Consider the following 14,641-nt stretch of genomic DNA (forward strand, 5'->3'; position numbering starts at 1 on the left):
TCAGAGAATTTCAAACGTGTCAGGAGAATCAGGGTAATTTGGGGGGGAAAAAAGAAAAAAAAAACACTGGAAAAATCTCGTTTTTGGCTGAGTAGATGAAGTGGTTTGTTTACTGAGATGTCATGTGTTTATCACTGGCTGGGCGCAGCTGAGTACATGCACCGCTTCCCTACTCCCTCATTCTTATTGCTTCTCCCTTTTCATCCACTCCCCTCAGCTTGCGGTTAGTGCTGCCAGTACTTTTTGTCACTAGCCTAGCAGCTGCCGACGAGAGGCAAGGTGGTGTGAGGAGTGGTTTGTTTGGATCTGATTCTCAGAGACTGTTTGCACAGCGGCTGGAGACTGCGTTCATATGTGCATGAGTTGTGTCTGAGTGATTGGGTGAATGTATGTGCTCTCGTTTTCTGACAAAGGCTATGACAAAAAATTTGTCTTTTCTATGTGCCTGTTTGCAGCTCAGCGATCATCTTCAGGATGAGTTGCTACCTATGCTCATTAGTATTCATTCTCAGAGTATTCGCAAAAGTTATCTGTTGCATGGATTGATCACCTCAGTCTCATGTCATCGGCAGGTGTCTGTGACACATGACTAGCTGGCCACATGAGTGGACTTCCATGACAGGCAAAGCCCATCGTTTCCCACTAATGTGCAGGCCCTGCACGTCAGATCTGTTCTCATCAATCTGCCCACAGGCAAGGTATGTTTGTGTGTGGCATAATGCAGCGGATTATTATGGTTTATCCATGGAGCCAGGACTGCAGCATTCCTCGGCAGAGCAGAGGCCAAGGGCAATGGATTTCAGGAATTGTGACTGTCACACTACAAGAACATTGTAAAGTACAGCATTTTATAGACATTTTATTTATTCTAGTACATTTTGGGACTTTGAAAGTAGCTTGTATATTAGAAAGTGTTTGAAAGTAGCTTATATATTAGAAAGTGTGGACAATAAGAAGAAGAAAATTGTGCAGTCCCTGGCAGTTTGTACAGTATGTACTCATGTATTTCACAACTCTTCCCTGCTTTATACATTTCTTTCAAGGGGCCTACTTTTTGCTAAGGTTATTTCTGAAATCAGTGAAGGTATTTTAAATTTGTTTTCCAACTCCAACAAAATGCGTATTTTTGGCACCCAGTGTGTTTTGTTTTATTGAAATAAAATAAGATCTGTGGTATTAATGAAACATATATAGACCATTTGGCTTGCTTTCTCCATCTAAAAACAGTTCATTACAAAAGATGTTGATATTAGTAGATTTTTACTCACACATTTAGAAATACAGAAGTCCTTACAATTTTTGGTTAACTTGTGTCTGCACTTACCCTTGAAATCTCAAAATTTGTCAGGGAAAAATGCTAAAACTTGTCTGGAAATCAGGGAATTTCACTTAGGGAAACTTGTGGCAACCCTACAAACATGAAATAATACAGTATTGGTACTCCAAGAAAATTTGCGTCCCGAAAACTACACTTAAAACCTTGATATCAGGTTGGAGCCTACTTCTTTGTGAGTCTGGACATACGAATGTGCACTTTAAGCAGAGTTATGCATTTTAGTATGGTTTATGAAATTCTGATGCTCTGGAAGTATCCTCTGATGATCTGTTTTGTTTACGACGTAATGTAAGAGCTCTTAATTATGTAGTAACATAAGGGCTTCCTACGTCATCGTAGGTGCGTATGCGCGGTAATGCCATTTTCTGATGTGCTCTGACAACTGCTGAAACAAATGCTAATATTGCAAATGGTGGTTTGAAAAGTGTTACTTTCAAACTATGTTTCATTTTACGCAAGATGAATTGTTATATGTGCAAAAGTGCCTTGAATTTCTTAAATCACAGATTGTTTGATTCTCATTTAAAGCTTAACACTTTGAGGGCCAACCATTTAGAAGCATTTCAAGCCCAGAAGACCAGTCTTTTATGTCATTATTTAAAATTTTAGTGGTACATTTGTGTGATGTACCTTAAAGTGAAACACATGCAAATAAGACCAGAATTACATGTGGAAGCTTAGCTTTTCTTGTATCTACACTACGTATATTAATTTAAACCATCAACCTTTCCTATTTGCGTGTCTGCGCTACCTGAGAGTGATGTTACTAAATGGCAGACTACATCATGGGTTCTATGCTCTGAACATCTGCTGTTATCTATTAGAGAAATCGCATGATGTGAGCTATTAGTGCCTTATTACAACACATCACAGTCTCGATTTCAGTGCTTTGGAAGCTAACATGTAGTGTTTGGTGGAATTCAAATACAGTAGGGTCTCGATTATCTGATCTTCAGTTATCCGACCTTCTTTGTTATCCGACCCTTTCACAGCGCCAGCCATATGCCAGCTGACGACAGGTCAGTGATTAACGTGTTGTTTGTTGATACTCAGTTCATTGTCGCCGTCTGCTACTCCTCACTCCTCAGTGCTAACTTAGACCTGTAGTGGAGTGGACGTGTTGCACTTTGTTTATTGTAAAAATTTGTGGTGATGGCTTCAAAACGGAAAAAGGTGGTCGTTTAAATGGGAGAAAAACTTAAATCTTTAAAAAGAATAGACAATGGTGAAACTTTATTAAAAGTGGCGCAAGATTATAATGTCGGGAAAACAACAGTTGGAGACTGGTAAAGGAACCGTAATGAAATTGAGAAGTGGTGTTCTCAGCGAGCAACCTCGGCTGTTTTGGAAGATCGGAAAACCGTGAAAAAATGTGGCTCGATAGATGGAAGAAAAGATACGGACTTCAGCAACGTAATGTCTGTAGTGAAAAGCTTTCAGCAAATTTTGAAGCTGTTCAATTGTTTCGGAATAAACTTCACAAGGTATTGGACAAGGAAAACTTACCAGGCAATCAAATTTTTAACTGCGACAAGACTGATCTCAATTACAAAATGTTACCAGAAAATTTTTAAAGGATGTTTTTCTTAACGAGTTTGTGCCACAAACTGAAAAGTTTTTGAAAGCCAACAACTTGCCCCGCAAAGCACTGTTGCTTCTAGACAATGCCACTTGTCATCCTAATGAAGATGAACTTCAACATCAAGATATAAAGGCCATGTTTTTGCCTCCAAATGTCACATCCTTATGTCAGCCTATGGTCCAAGGGACCTTAGAGACACTGAAGAGAAACTACCTCAGAAACTTACTTTCCTCTTTAATTAATGCTATCTATAAGGGAGAAGACATGCTAGAGCAGTTGTGTTGCGCCATATTAATTTGAAAGATGTAGCTTATGACGTGGCCCAATCTTGGGAGAGTGTTGGAGCAAGTACAATTGCAAAATCCTGGAAAATTTTGCATCGGGAAAATCAAGAAAATTCTCCAGATGATGAAAATCTACAGCAGCAGACCGAACCAGAAAATACTACCCTGCTTTCATTGTTACGAAAAGTTCTGGGACTCGCTGATGCCACAGAAGATGACATAAATAAATGGATTGTTCAAGATGAAGAATTTGAAGTGACAGATGAAGAAATAGTGAACATGGTAAACGAAAAAGAAGACGAAGAAGTGGATGTAGTGGAGGAAAATGCACCCAAGATTTCTCACAATGAAGGACACAAGGCCTTAGAAACTACTTTAAAATATGTAGCGCAACTGGAGGAAACATCGTCTACCGAGGTTTTGCTACTTAAGAGACTACATGATTTAGCGGCAAACAGCAGGAAAACAAAAGACAATTACTAACTTCTTCACACAGTAAATATCTATTCAGTGTAATTTGATTTGTATTGTATTAAATGTTGAACTCATTTGGCCTACTTTATTTTAATATTTGTGTTTTTCTTTTTTTGTATTATTTTCCGTGTTATGCGACCTTGCCGCGGCTGGTTTAGGTCGGATAATCAAGACTCTACTGTATATACTTTCATAATACGAAAATATGCAGTGTACATGCTGGTGCAAGATCTTTCCAAAATGTGTATTTTTTCCCCTAAAGTGCCAGAAGTTCTATGCTGGTGTATAAAACCTTAACCATTCAAAGGATTGATAAGTTTTACTATTCCGAGGGAAAGTATACTGTCATTTAAATTGGAAAAAAGTGTATTTTCACCTGGAAAAAGTGTATTTTTAACTGGGAAATCAGGGAAGAACCCAGGATTTTTTTTTTCGTTGTCCACTTGTACACCCTGAATAAAAATGTAATAACTCGACGAATAAAGTATGTATAAGTGTATGTCTTTCAGTGACGATAGCTAGTGTCCTAAGCTATCATCCAGTACCTTGTTTGTCAAGATTTCATGAAGCCTTCAGCAGTTATTAATTTTTAATGGTTTTTTTTTGAAAGATTATTCACTTATTGGGAGTGCCTAACTATTGTAGTTTTTGTGATACTCGTAACATAAATGTCTCAACACATGCATTTCAGTGTTGTGAATATGCTGATGTGATTGGTTTTGTGATATAACAAAATTGTGAATTACTTCCAAATTCCAAAGTAATACAAATTAGCCATATTGTGTCTCATTGTGAATGCTGCCATCGTTGGAGCCACCTACACTCGGACCATGTTGCCCAGATGACAAACTGCAGTCCTCCAACCCCTGTGCCTTGACATTTTTTTGAATTTGTAGTTCACTGTTGCTGTTTGAGTTAACACGTGCCATTTTGTCATTTGGAGATAGTGAGTGGAGCTATGGACACGAGAAAATGAAGTGCTCAGTGGAGAAATTGAAACATATCTGGTATTCTTCTGTTTGAGTTTAGTAGAGGGTTGACAGCCGTGGAGGCAACCAGAAACATTTACACTGTGTATGGGGACAATGCCATTGGACAGAGCACGGCAGGAAAATAGTTCTCTTGTTTTAAGGAGGATAGTTTTGACATTTGTGACGCTCCACATCTCGCCTGGGGTTTGATGAAGACAGTTTAAATGCTTTAATCCGTAATGATCCACGTCAGTGTACTCGAGAACTGACATATATGATGAACTGTAATCACTCCACCATTGTGCGACATTTGCATGCAGTGGGGAAGGTTCAGAAACAGGTGTATGGGTACCAAGTGCTCTAAGCCATGGCTCGTGAACAACACCGACCATTCCTGTCCTTTATCATTGCTGGTGATGAGGAATAATGTCTTTATGCTAACATAAGGAAAAGAAAGGAATGATTGAACACACAAAAAATATCATTTCCCTGTACAAAGATCTATGCGCATCTCTAAAAGGTAATCTTACATGTTACGCATCTGGTGGTGATGCTGTGGAGTACTACTAAGATGTGACTATCACTGCTGACATTTATTGTCAACAACTGACATGTCTTGCAGGCTCAGTCCAAGAGAAACGGCCATGAAGGCTGCGTGAAGTGATGCTACGCCACAATAACACATGCCCACATTCTGCTAGACTGACAAACATTATACGGAAGATGGATTGGGAAGTCGTTCCACAACCATCTTATTCACCGGATCTTGAGCCCTCAGATTCACTGTTTCTGCTCTCTATCAAACATCCTTTAAGGAACTTCCTTTCCAGATGAAAATATGTTGCAAACATAGCTTGATAGTGTCATTGCCTCAATACCATGTTGTTTCTACAGTTGCAGAATCAAAAAGTTAGATCAACGTTAACAGACTGTAGTAAATAGTGTAGGAGACTGTTATTGATGACTAAAGTCTCTGTTATGTGTACCTGTTGTGTGTATTAAACTTACCGAAAAACACTACGAACTTGCCCACCATCCAATGCATATTGTTCTTCTAACCTTGATGATCATCATAGACCACGTATGTCAGTATGGTGATTGAGCCAAGGGATGATGTGTGATGTCTGGAACAGCTTCAGCCAGGCAGTTGGCTCCGTAGGGTACCATCCAGCGGCAATGGTGGAGTGCATGGAAATATTTGTACATTGGGATGAGTAAACAATAATCAGTATGTGACTGCCTGTAAAGAATATATTAGGACAGTTGAATGCCCATTAATGGTGTCATTCACTTGGCTTAACTGTCAAATTAGAAGTTGCTTACTTCTAAGCAGGTTATTTTCAGTTCAGACTGCATGGATGCTGTCACTGATGGTGTGGATTAATGTTGCCTCTATGGTGCAGTCACTGAGTGTCTGATTAGTTCCTTGGTCGAATAATGCCTACAAGAAGTAGCAGTCGCTAAAGTCCAAAATCACATCATTTCTTTATCATTGTGCAATATAATCACATGCAACGATAACTTAAACGCAGTTCACATGTAGCTAAGTGATGTGATCACATAACACTCATATGTAGCATTCAGAACTGCACATCATTACTCATGTTGACACACAACAGATGGTTTTATTCACAGATAGTCTTGAGTATGTGGATCACCTAACCATCACACAAGATCACTGTTTGTGAAGCATAGATTTATCAGTCGCACAAGAGGGAGTGCATTGAAATGCTCACCCACAAATTCAGTATCTCAATGATTTTCTTTGATCACTGTCTCACTGCTTGACTGCTCGAGTTCCACTAGAGTTCAGTTAGCCAACATAATACAACTTCAAATGCCAATTTGTAATGAAACTGTTATGTGAGGAGACAGTGAAATTTTTCTGGGGCGAAAATTTTCTACATCGAAAAGAGATTATTTGATTTAAACAAAAAAGACTCAAAAATTTGTTATTATTCTTGTGTTCCATAGACATCAAGAAGCGTGTGATCAAGGGGCGTTTCTTACTGATCACATTGGCCTCCACCACTCAAAGAATTACTTTGAGACAAATGCAAATGTTTACTGCTAGAACAGTTTCCAAAACATTACAGTTTAGTAATTAGTTCTGCAGTGACATGTATATAGTTCAGTTGACTTCTTATACATATCTTAGTTTTGTGTAACTCAGAGTAATCTGCTTCCCGCTGTTGCCGGTGCTGAAGTAGGTTAAACAGCTCAGTCTACTGTGCTTGTGACAATGCATTGGATTCCATGACCTGTGATTGAATTTGCTCATTTAGAGCTGGAATTTTCAGTGTTACAGGATTCTGAATGCTTCCACTTTATTGTTATTCCATAACACATAACAGTGTTTGCCATGGACTTAGTTTGCTCAATCAATTTACTGAAACCGGAACACTGTCACTCGTAAGGTGGAACTTTCAAGAAGAAGTTGACTATGGCATCCTTATTCCTCAGAAGGTCAGGCCCTACAGTACAATCTACATCCAGATGTGGGACGACTGGGGAGATGCCTCCAATTGCTATAAATTTCGTAGCTTGCCTTTGAGCCATGTCTGCAGTCTTTCATTGTGCGATTGTCATCATTATGCAGTTACAATAATACTACAAGGTGTATACGCCCTGGGAAATCCAGGAAAAATGCAGGGATCTTTTCATCTGGAGAAAAAAGCATGGAAATTTTTTAGAATCTCAGGAACTTCTCGTTTTTCTTGTTTTCAGTTAAATTTTTCTAATTTTGACTGGTATGAACTGATACTGTAGCAAAGAATTTTACTTTAGCGTGCTAAAGCAGAATAATACTGTGGTAATAAAACATAAACAAGAGGATAACACCAAAATAAAACTTTAGTTGTAGAGAAAATGTGCCATTTACAACAAAACACAATGTCCACACAGGTATCTGCTGACAGCAAATTTTGTCAAAGGTTTTAGGATGAAGACTATGCAATACTGTACTTAGTAAGAACCAACTGCTTTCAAAGAGTGTCATGTCACAACAAAAGAGCTTGTTTACATGTCACTCATGCAACCCATCCTAGAATATTGTTAAAGTGTACGAGACCCGTACCAGATACTACTAACAGGGGATATTGTAAGTATACAGATAAAGACAGCATGAATGGTTACAGGTTTGTTTAATCCATGGGAGAATGTCACAGAGATACTGAAGGAATTGTAATGGGAGACTCTTGAAGGCAGACATAAACTATCCCAAGAAAGTCTATTAACAAAGTTTTAAGAACTGGCTTGGAATGATTACTCTGGGGATATACTACAACCCCTACATATTGCTCACACAGAGATCATGAGGCTAAGATTTATTAGAGTCATTCATTCAATCAATCATTCTTCCCATGCTTTGTATGTGAGTGGAACAGGAAGAAGCCCTAATAATGGGCACGATGAGCTGTACCCTTTGCCATGGTGGTTTGTAGAGTATAGATGGAGATGTAGAACTTTTTATATTTGTAACAGGTCATGAGAAAATATTTCGAACGCTGGTTTGAAAAGCATTACTTTCACAGTAAATTACCTTGTACGCAAGTTGAATTATGTTACAAGCGAGAAAGCATAATGGATTTCTTAAATTGAGGAGCATTTGACTCTCAGGCAAAACTTAATACTTTGAGGACCAACTACTTCGAAAAATTACGTGCCCAGAAGACCAGCCATTAATACCATTATTTAAAATTTTACTGGCACATTTGTGTTTAATATATCTTAAAGTGCCACAATCCCTAAAGACCAAGCTTCAAGGTTAGTTTCTTATATTTATTTTAGTTCTTTATAGATTACAAATTATGTAATACGGATGGGGAAAAAGTATAACTATCCTTAAAATTGTGCGAGGTGAGTTCTTGTGCAATTGCACGTGTAATTGGCGTTTCTCTGGAAAAATCAAAGTGTTCGACTGAACTTGTATTCCATCAGGTAACCCACAAAATGTTTGGCGTACAGCAGTAAATCTTATAATAGAGGTTGTCAGATATATTCAGCTGCTGCAGTTTACACTGTGCTCTTAGGATGCTGCTTAACCACATCCTCAGAAAAACCAGCAAAAACTTTTTGACAACCGTTGTTATATGTGAAAGTTTAACTTGTCCAGTTTGTGTGTTCGCACTACTTAAAAGTGATATTGCTATTGGCTGGCAACATTGCATGCCCTATACTCTGAATATCTGCTGTCATTGGTTGGCGAAATCAAGTGACACGAGCTATGATGGCTGACAAAAATGCATCATTCAGCACAGTCTTGATTTCAGTGCTTCACAAGCTGCGATGCTGTATCTAGTGGAATTTGTATTTATGCATTTTTTATGAAAATACGCTGTGTACATGTTGCCGTGCATTGAAGATCTGTTCGTATATTGTCACTCGACTTGGAAAAAATGTACGTTCAAACTGGTTGTATTGTATTTTCACCCAGACAAAATCCAAGAGTTGATCATCTTGTCCACATACGCACCCGGTACTAGAGTTTGTTACAGGGAAGGTTGACATGTGGACCCTGTCCAATATTGTTTTGAAGAATGCCACTGAAATAATATTAACCAATACACCTGTGTCTAAAATTGTGGTAAGGTGTATTCCTTCGATTTCATCATGTGCTGCAGATTGTGGAACCACTATTAAATTTTCAGAGGTTAGTGTCTTGCCCCAGCTCTTCTTTTATAGCTGTTCCATCAGTGACTGTAATTCTGATTTCATGACCACAGTCCCTTGCTCTGTCTGCTATCAACCCTCTGGGGCAATAGATGTTCGCATTTAGCTTATCAAACAATTATTATTGTCTACCACCTCTGTAATTATTGGCTACTCACCTGCTGATTATTGGTGCTTCGAATTTGATAGCCTGGGTGCTATCAGATTCGAAGCACTAATAATCAGCAGGAGAGTAGCCAACCACAAACCCCAGGACCGTTGCTTGTGTGTCTGCTTTTTGTATCAATTCCTGTTACTACTATTGTCTCCTTGCTGGTTGTTATTTCCAGTGGGTTTTTTCATTCAAGGTTACATGATGTGCTCAGTTGGTTATCATTTCTGTTTCCCCTGCAATTTTCAGTTCCGTGTGGTTATTGCTTTTGGCTCTTCATTCAAGAGATTGTGTCTAGCAGTGATGGAGACTTTCAATATTATATTCAGGCACATGAACCAACTTCTCCCTGATTTCAATTGGCAACTTGGTTTTTAATATTCACAAGGTATCTCAGTGTGAGACAGATTCATCCCAGAATCTGGTCTTGTTAATGTATTTTACAATCTAATAATATTTGTGTGGGTTTAGTTCTTTTGGTTGTATAGTCCCCCTGAATGAATTCTTCGGAATAGTTTGTAAAGGCAAAGTCGTGGCTGGTAAAAGGCTGTGCTGTGCGCAAGGCTTGCAGTTTATGATTGGCATAATTTGTTGAAACTAGTATGGAAGGAAATTGTTACCGAAGACAAGTTTGTAGCCTCACACAGCCTACTAACATCCAATGTCAAGACTTTATAACCAGATTGGAAATCCAAGTTTTTCTCAGCTGTCAATTAGAAGCCATAAATTCAGTGTGAATTTACCTTTTACTTGGCTGATAGTATGCCAGCACAGGCATTTTGTTACGGGTTTATCGTCTGTGATATGGTGCATTTTGCGATCATACCTAAAATGCTAAATATATTGTCACCAAAGATGATGGTCGGTACTCCCTTTTCATTCTATAAATAATGCTTTTGAGTGGGAGTAAGTGTTTTGGCATAAACGAGAATGACCTCTTCATACCATCCACTAACTTTTGAGAGAGAACAGCTGTGATGCCGAGTGGGAATGCATGTGTCGCCAACACCAATGGCATGTTTTTAATAGCCTGTACATATTCTTTGATGGGTTGAAGGCCTTCCTCATTGAGGATGTAGCCTAAATAAGTGGCTGCCTATTGAAAGAAGGTCCGTTTGAAAGTGTTATACCCAAGTCCTTTTGGTACAAAGTCCGCAAAAACCAAAGGTAGATTGTACAGTTGATGATACAGAAATAATTCACACAATGTAGAATCTCTGGAATCATATGCTAGCCATACTAAAAGGCAGTCCGATCTATTGATACAGTTTGTGAAAATATGCCTCCATCAGATCGATTTTAGCGAAGAGTTTTCCTCTTTAAAGTCCAGAAAAAAAATGCATCTCTGTGAGGGTAAGGGACTGAAATCAGTGTCCGCTTGAACATTAATGGTTTACCTAAAATCTTGTCACAAGTGATGGGAGCCCTCCGGGTTGTCTTTCCACCAATTGCGGCAAAGCCCCACCGACTCTAGGAAACCAAAAACAAAACTCGTTTTTTTTCTAGCCTGTCTGGTTCAGTATTAATGGCCAACAGAATCGGACAAACTTTGTAAAATTTCGGACATGGTGTTGGCTGTACAAAAATGTGGTACTGCAAGTCTACTGCTTTCACTGAACCAGGTTCAAACAGTTATGCAAATTGCATCTGAAGTATATCAAAGGCAGCACAGGGCACCAACAAACAAGGGGCACTTAAACCAAAAATGTTCTCTACCAAAGGAGACGTCACTACTAAGAATGACGATATTCAGGACACCCGAGTATAACTGAGCGCCAGTTGCACACTACCTAAGAGTGACACTTTATGGTGGCCATACACCTTCAGATTTGTTTGCACTTCACTTAGTGAGGGAATGCCAACACTAAGCTGCTTTGGTTAATGACAGACCAGTGCAAAATGTCAAAAATAAGTCACTGGAATGTTTTGACAGTGTTGCATGTAGCAAAATTTTGCACAGCTGCAGCATACGATTGTAGAATTCGCTTCTTGGTGATTGGTGCTCAGCGTGGTACAGTATACTTCTGCTGCGTGACATCTACGTAACTAATTATAACACTTGTCCTCATAATGTGGACATTGTCATCTGCCATGAAAAACAGCCTTGGCAACAGGGTACAAAGTGTATCACTATAAATGATGCACAGTTCTATAGTTGAGGAGGCATAAGTTGCAGTGGGCATTACGCGACTAACTCAACCAGTAACATAATGCGATTTTGTAAATGTCTCTATGGCAATGCCTCATTGTTGTCATAGTTCTGTAGATGGCTGCTAATTTCGCTTGCAGCCTTTAGCGCTCCCAGTTGAAAACTGTTAACGGCACTTTGAGCTGACACCATGTCATCTATAGCCCAGGGTTGCTGAGTATGCGACCATGTGGTCACTAGTGAATGGAACTTGCAATTGAAACTTATTGCACTACATTGCTACTGTTCTGGACCAGATATCAAAGTCTGAAAAAGTTTCAGGCCATTTGAAATATTTCAGATGTGCACACAGCCAAGGAGGAGGCAAACTGTTTTCAAAGCTTGAATGCGAACCTCTGTGGCTATTATTAAATTTTTCGCATATAGTTTCCCATTTACATACTTATGAATTAGCCTTGTCGCTAACAAACACATCTTGTTCAGAAATGATTGGGTAATAAAGAGAATATGCCAGAGCACAGTAGCACAGACAGATCGGACAACAGTGCTAACTTCTGAACCAAGTAATGCAACTATGAGTTTGTAAACAGCAAAAAGGCACGTTAGCAATCCAAACATTTGATATCACATTCTGAAAGTGCATCACAAGGCAGGTTTGACATACTTTCCTTTCTTAAGCAGCTGGGACGTCCCCATTTCCAATATTGTGATCCTCAGTTTGAGGGCAGTGGATTTATTGAACGCAAATAAATTTCCATAACAATAAATTAAAAGTGTCTATTAGGCCATGAAAACAAACAGTTATAGCTCTTGATGGATATAAGTGATAGTTCCAAATATAAATTAATATGCGATAGTTTCTGATTGAAATTGACAAAAGTCCAAGGATTACTAATTCAATATGCAGGTGTACTGAAAGACTGATATCAAGCAAAGGTCCATTAAATCTAGTGGTGTTGGAAACCGCCTGCTCGTAGGTCGAAGCACTATGCAATCCCAGTGTAAATTGGTCCAGGTAAACTGTAGCAATGGTTACAGTTCACTTCTAGAGGCAAAGTTGCAGCTGCAGAAGTCAGCTGATTGCATGGTCTAGTGGTTAGAAGTTTTGGCTTTGCTCGGTGAGCACATCAAATTTTTCTGTGGAGGAATGGTAGGGAAGGTGGTCTACTCAGCCTTATGAGACCAACCGAAACACTGCTTGAATATAAAAGCTGCAAAATTGACATGTAAGTTGCCAAAGTGGCATTACATCACAATGCTTATACCAGGAGAAAGTGAGATGCTTGACATATGATGAATATGGATCATGTTCTTTCAAAATGCCGTACCAGTTTTGTAAGTTTTAGGTTTAGATGGTGTGGCAGTAGGAAGGGAACCATGTTCTTCCAAAATTTGGTCAATATAATAAAGAGGAGAAGATTGGTGATCCTTAATGAATGCCTAAAGTTTGTCTTTTTTGTTTCTATGCATTTTTAATTTTTCCTGACCATTTCTACATGGTAGTCTGAAGTTGTTTTCCATTTATAGTTAAAGAGGAGAAGCGAACATGAAACAGAACTGCATGCATTTGCAACAATGAAACATTCAATGACAATAGTGTTTGATAGTACGCACACACTTTCTCTTTGCAAGCATTTCTTCACAGTGTAATGTATATGAATCCACGGTTTGTCTAAATAAACTATGGGCCACTTCAATCTTGATTCTTCACTTTTGTGTAAAAATTCTAGTGTATGTTTTTTTAAGTACATTCTCCCAGGCGCACATGACGACTCATTCATTCTGGAAACTTTTAAAATCATCCTATGGATAGAACAGATTTTGTTAGTTTCTGTACCAGACTGAAAATCCAGTTGTGTGTGACAAAAGCAATGAAGTTTTTGCAGAGATGATATTCCCTTGTATTGTTCATAATATTACAGAAATCACTGTCTAATAACACATTTAGTTATGTCAGCAATGAAATAATTATTATATGCGTTTCAGTTACTCCACTTTGGGACAGATACTTGAATACTACTCCATTTAGTATCATGTCCATCCTTCAATGATTTATGCACCAGTAACTTCTGGCACCTTCTCTGTGGGCACTATTATACATTACTCGTTTTTGTTGTTAGTAAAGATGTTGGCAGAAAGTTGTCGCAGTTTCCCACGTAGGTCTTTTCTGGCGATCACTTTTCACATTCACTCTGGGAGGTAGCAATGTGTGCTACTTTGAATTGGAACATGACTGTACCTAGTCACGTGATCAAGTTAGTTCCCATCCTGACTGGTTAACCAGCTCACCTTGCCCAGTAATAAAATGACTTTTATGCATAACGAGTCGTGGGAATACATGCTGCAGTACCAGAGGATCTAGATTAAACTACTTAAACTGTAACCACTTGAAAGTGACTTACGGTCATAATTGCAGTAGTGGATATTGTAATGTCCCACACTTTTCCATTCCCAGTTATCTGTTTGCTGATCTAAAGCTTTTTCCCATCCAAAATCAATGCCATTCTTCATTAGCTACCTCATCGACCAATCTAATCTTCAGCATTCTTTTGGAACATCACATTTCACAAGTTTCTACTCTCCTGTTGCCTTCACTTTTAATTGTCCATGTTTCACTCCATCTAAGGCTCCATTACAGACAAATCTATTAACCACTGATCGAGGTGGTGCAGTAATTAGCAGACTGGACTCGCATTCGGGAGGGTGATGGTTCAAACATGCATCCGGCCATCCTGATTTAGGTTTTCCATGATTTCCCTAAATTGCTTCAAGTAAATGCCAGGATGGTTCCTTTAAAAAGGCATAGCCGACTTCCTTCCCCATCCTTTTAATCTGATGGGACTGACGATCTCACTGTTTGGTCCTCTCCCCCAAATCAACCAACCTATCCAAACTGCTAACCGAGGGTACAGCCACCTGGTTCCATTTGCAGAATGCCTATCTAACGATTTCCAGGTGCACAAATGTTAGTTCAAGAGATAATTATGTCATAAACATTGAGATGTGTGAAAAACTAGCTTTTG

At 38.9% G+C, this 14,641-nt stretch overlaps 1 protein-coding gene across 1 annotated transcript in view; it reads left to right on the forward strand.

The window, feature by feature from the left end:
- The window catches only part of LOC124615562 (cellular tumor antigen p53-like), a 67,845-nt gene that overhangs the window by 29,068 nt on the left and 24,136 nt on the right, over positions 1–14,641 (forward strand). The gene's annotated exons all lie outside the window — the stretch shown is intronic.

This window comes from Schistocerca americana, chromosome 5, assembly GCF_021461395.2.
Source record: "Schistocerca americana isolate TAMUIC-IGC-003095 chromosome 5, iqSchAmer2.1, whole genome shotgun sequence".
NCBI classification, from domain to species: domain Eukaryota; kingdom Metazoa; phylum Arthropoda; class Insecta; order Orthoptera; family Acrididae; genus Schistocerca; species Schistocerca americana.